The following is a 5534-nucleotide window of genomic DNA, read 5'->3' as shown; positions in this document are numbered from 1 at the left end:
CTCTAATATAAATTAAGCTTCATGAAGCCAGGGACTTTTTCTTCTTCAATATTTTATGTTCAATACCTAGAACAATGAGTAGTATAATAGGTGTTTAACAAGTATCTTTGAATGAGAATATTTACTATAAATTATTGTACATTTTATTTTTCTCCCTGAAGTTTTGGTTTCCTACAAGGTCCTTTTGCTGTTTGTTTTGGCCTAGTTTTCATATCACAGCCTTTCTAAAATGTCTGGTATACTTTGGTGTTTATTAATAATTAAGGGTGAGGTGCTAAAATGGTAATTCGAAGTCCTACAATGGAAAATCAGGGTCAGAAATAGAGTCGATGTCCAGATATCCTGTGCCATATTAAACCTCAATCCAGTCCAGCATCTGGCCAGTTTAGCTTGTGTTTCTGACTGCAATTGGTTGCTCTGCTAAGGTATCCAGGCTCCCACCTGGAGCCTGCATGTAAAGTTTCTGAGGCTATTGGCCACATGGCTGCTAAAGCTAACTAGGTATGGAAAGAGGACATGAGAGAACATGGGGTAAGTAGAGGTCAGTAGAGGTCATCCATTGTTCCCTTAGGCTAGACTGACAGACCTTTATGGTCTGTGCCCTCCACCCAAAACATGGTACCAGAGGGCATACAGTGTCCCTGGAGAGATTTCCTGTGCTCCTAAGATTAAGTTTCCTTGGAGGCAGTTCCCTGGGGTGTGTGAATAAGTCTGTAAATGCTATAGCTTCCTGGCTAAGCAGGCAGGCTTATATTCCCCAGTTTATTAAACTCAATGTCTATTTCCCTTTGTTCTCTTATTAATAACTAGTTAACTGCCTATAGTAACAAAAGCTCCTGCTTGGATGGGACCTGCCAAATAGAGGGCTTTACTCTAGGGTAATCAAGTGGAGCCCTAACCATTCCATTGCAGGAAACACAGGCATCAATATCTCTACATAACTTTTTTGGGCTGATCTATTTTTCCATGGGGGAGTTATTCAAGTTCCTGTCAGCATTATGATATTTGAGTAAAGAAAGAGTTTGAGAGAGTTTCATTTTTCAATTATAGACTTTAAAGTCGTTCACATTTGGACACAGCTTTGCCCAATGTTCCAGAACAGCTCTTGTTGAGCTTCTTCAAAGCGTCATCCTCCAGTCCTCTGCCAGGGTAGAAGGGGCCAACTCTTGACTACTCAGGATGGGAAAGGGTATTTGGAGACCTAATTGCTGCTTTAAGAATTTCAACTAAGTTTCCTATTTTCAGCCCCATCTTGTACCCTGCTCTATTAGTCGTCTATTACTTACATAACACATACTCACAAACTTAGTGCCTTAAAACAATGTACATTTATTATATTACCTTCCTGTATGTTAGAAGTCTGGTCCAGTGTTATTTGGCTAAAATGAAGGTGTCAGAAAAGCACTTTTTCTGGAGGTTCCAGAAGAAAATCTGTTTCCTGTTCATTCAGGTGTTGGCAGGATTCAGTTTCATGCAGTTACATGATTGAGGTCTCTGTTTCCTTTCTGGCTGTTGGCAGGTTCAATCTCTCTCTGGGGCTCATAGTGAAGGGTAATAGATCCCAGGTGTTCTGTGTTTAATCATTTAGTATTTATTTCTATTCAGTCTACTTTATCAGTAAGGCAAATCTGCTTATTACTGCCCCCCTCTTCTTCATCACAATCTATGTGATGCAGTATATTAGTTCCCTCTGTTTCCCAAAACAAATTAGTACAAATTTGGTGACTTAAAACAACAGAAATTTATTTTCTCGCAGTTCTGGAGCTTAGAAGTCTGAAATCATGGTGTTGGCAAGGCCATGGTCCCTCTGAAGGCTCCAGTGGAGGATCTTTCTTTACCTCTTCCTAGCTTCTGTTGGGTTCCTATAGGGTAAGGGGAGACAGTCTGGCTTCCTCACCCAGGTGTCTGGGTAACTAAGGGAAATAGTGTTCCCATAGCCTTGGAGGGGCCTGATAAGTAGTGTTCACATAGCCTTGAGACTGGGTCCAATAAACTGTTCCCATAAAATGAAGTGGGCTCACACGTGCAGAATTATGTTATATAATTTTCTGGCATTTTCCTGGCTTTGTTCGCCTCTAGTATTTAAGCAGGTAGGGACTCCCTCCTGGGTGCCACGATGGGTGCCACGATGGGTGCCATGCTGGGAAGCAAGGACCACAATGTGTGACATAGGGAGATAGAGAGATTGCAGCGTGCATGGCTCACCCACCCATGAATAAAGGCATGGCAGATAACCCAAAGGCTCTGTGAATATTTTTCTATCTGCACTATACCATGAACCAGACCGACCTTGAACAGTCACAACACAGTCCCCATAAACCTTGACGTTCTTTGGATTAGAGCCACATCACTCCAATCTCTGACTCTTTTCTTCACATGGCCTTCTTCTCTGTGTGTCTCTCTCTGTCCTCTTTTCTTCTTATGAGGGCACCAGTCATTAAATTTAGGACCTATTCTAAATATGGGATGATTTCATCTTGAAGATCCTTAGCTAATATCATTTGCAATTACCCTGTTTCCCAAAAAGATCATATTCTGAAGTTTCAGGTAGACATGAGTTTGGGGTGGGGGAGTATTAGTCAACTTACTACATGTGAAATTAGAGTCCAGGTGTGAGAAAATAATATTTGCTCACATTTTAACCATTCCAGCTTGCCAGTGTATGATGAAAAACTGCAGCACCAAGGTATATCATCTCCTCTTCTCGTAGCCTATATCTTCAGTATTTGTTATTCCAAACAAGGGGTTGTATTTCTCATGCCTTGCCACTTATTTTGAGGGAATATCACTGAGCTCTGGAATATTATGTATTACTTTTTTGGAATTCTCCCTTAATTTGTTCAAATATCACTATATTTTATGGAAATTCTTTATAGTTGGTAATTTTAAAATATATTTCATTGGTTATGATATTACAGTTGTCCCATTTTCTTCTCCCTTTTATTCCCCTCTGCCCTACACCCCAATTCCCATCAGCATTCCCCACCTTAGTTCATGTCCTTGGGTCATACATAGAAGTTCTTTGGATTCTCCATTTCCCATACTATTCTTAACTTCCTCCTGTGTATTTTCTACCTACCAGTTATGCTTCATATTCCCTGTACCTTTTCCCCCTTTCTTCCCCTTCCCCTCCCTGCTGATAACTATTCATGTGATCTTCATTTCTGTGAATCTGTTCCTGTTCTAATTATTTGCTTAGTTCATTGTTTTTGATTTTTTATGTTCAGTTGTTGATAGTTGTGATTTTGTTCTCATTTTACTGTTCATATTTTTGATCTTCTTTTTCTTAGGTAAGTCCCTTTAACATTTCATATAATAAGGGTGTGGTGATGATGAAACTGCTAATTCCACTTTCATAATGCAACAGTAATGTATTTATTTATTTCTCTCTCTCCTTTTTACTGTTGCTCAAGTACAGTTGTCTCCATTTCTCCCCCACCACTCCTCTTGCACCCCAGCCATCCTCACCTCCCACCCCCGATCCTACCCCACTTTGGCATTGTCCATGGGTCCTTTCTGGACAGCTACATGCAAAAAAATGAAACTTGACCACCAACTTACACCATATAAAAAATAAACTAAAGATGGATAAAGACTTAAATATAAGTTGTGATACCATTGAAGTCCTACAGCAGAATATATGCAGGAAAATCTCAGATATTCTATGCAGTAATATTTCACCACTACATCTCCTAGAGAAAGAGAGGTAAATGAAAGAATAAACAAATAGGGCTTCATCAAAATAAAAATTTTCTGCATGGCTAAAGAAAACATCAAAATGAAAAGGGAACCAACTATATTGGAAAATATATTTGCAAATGATACCTCGGACAAGGGTTTGATCTCCAAAATATATAAAGAACTCACATGATTCTCCTCCAAGAAGACAAACAATCCAATTAAAAAATGGGCAAAGGAACTGAACAGACACTTCAAGGAGGACATACAGAGGGCCCAAAGACGTATGAAAGATGCTCGGCATCACTAGCCATCAGAGAGATGCAAATTAAAACCTCAATGAGATACCACTTCACACTGGTCAGAATGGCCATCATAACCATATCAACAAAAAACAGGTGCTGGCGAAGTTGTGGAGAAAAGAGAACCCTACTGCACTCTTGGTGGGAATGCAGGCTAGTGCAGCCACTGTGGAAAACAGTATGGAATTTTCTCTATGGGATTTCCAGTATGGAAAACTAAAAATGGAACTGCCTTTTGACCCAGCAATTCTACTGCGAGGATTATACCCTAAGAATCCCAAAACACCAATTCAAAAGAACCTATGCACCCCAATGTTCAGAGCAGCACAATTTACAATAACCAAGAATTGGAAGCAGCCTAAATAAGTACCCATCAGTACACGAGTGGATCAAAAAATTATGGTACATTTACACAATAGAATACTACCCAGCAGAAAGAAAGAAGGCACTCCTACCCTTTGAGATAGCATGGATGGATCTGGAGGGCATTATGCTAAGTGAAATAAGCCAGGCAATGAAAGACAAATACCATATGATCTCACCTATAAGTGGAACGTAATCAATAAAACAATCAAGCAAAATATAACCAGAGACATTGAAATAAAGAACAAACTGACAGTAACTAGAGATGAGGTGGAGGGGATAATGGGGGAAAAGAGAGAAGGGTCATTAAGGAACATGTTAAAAGGACCCATTTTTATTATTCTTAAATTTATTGGGGTGATATTAGTTAATAAATGTATGTAAGTTTCACATATACAATTCTATAATCTGTCATCAGTACATTGTATCATGTGTTTACCACCCAAAATGAAGTCTCCTTCCATTCCATCACCATTTATCCCACCCTTTATTTTCTTCTACATTCCTTCACCCCCCTTTCCCTCTGGTAATCATCACAGTATTGTCTGTATCTATTGTTTTCTTATTGATTTGGAGAAATTTCAGTGAGGCAAGTGAGGAACATATGCATTTATACTACTACCTAACTGAAAGACTACATTTTTTAAAGAAAGATTTTATTTATTTATTTTTTGAGAGAGAGGGAAAGTGAGGAAGAAAGAGAAGGAGAGAAACATCAATGTGTGGTTGCCTATCACATGCCCCACACTGGGGATCTGTCCTGCAACCCAGGCATGTGCCCTGACTGGGAATCCAACCAGCAACTCTTGAGTTCACAAGCTGACACTCAGCCCACTGAGTCACACCAGCCAGGACATGAAATACTGCTTTTTTAAAGGGCTACAGAATATTTTATTATAAGTGGATCATAATCTGTTTAATAATTCCCCTGTCACTCTTTTGTTGATTCTCAATGATAAACAACACTGCAATGGACATCATTACACATATGACTCAAGGTGGAATGAATCTCTTGTTTATCTTGATCTGTATTTCTTGCCATTGGAAACTCTGGAAATTCATGTATATCTTTTTCTCAAAAGTTGGATAGGAAGGATAAATCTTCTCTGATGATGCTCTTCTATGAATGTTTTCACTTCTTCCACAACCAGTGATGATTCTGTCTTGTGACCAATCCAGAGGGAGGACCAA

This window comes from Phyllostomus hastatus, unplaced genomic scaffold (genome assembly GCF_019186645.2).
Source record: "Phyllostomus hastatus isolate PE091 unplaced genomic scaffold, TTU_PhHast_1.1 phas_contig_34, whole genome shotgun sequence".
Lineage (NCBI taxonomy): Eukaryota > Metazoa > Chordata > Mammalia > Chiroptera > Phyllostomidae > Phyllostomus > Phyllostomus hastatus.
This window is presented reverse-complemented; position numbering follows the sequence as displayed.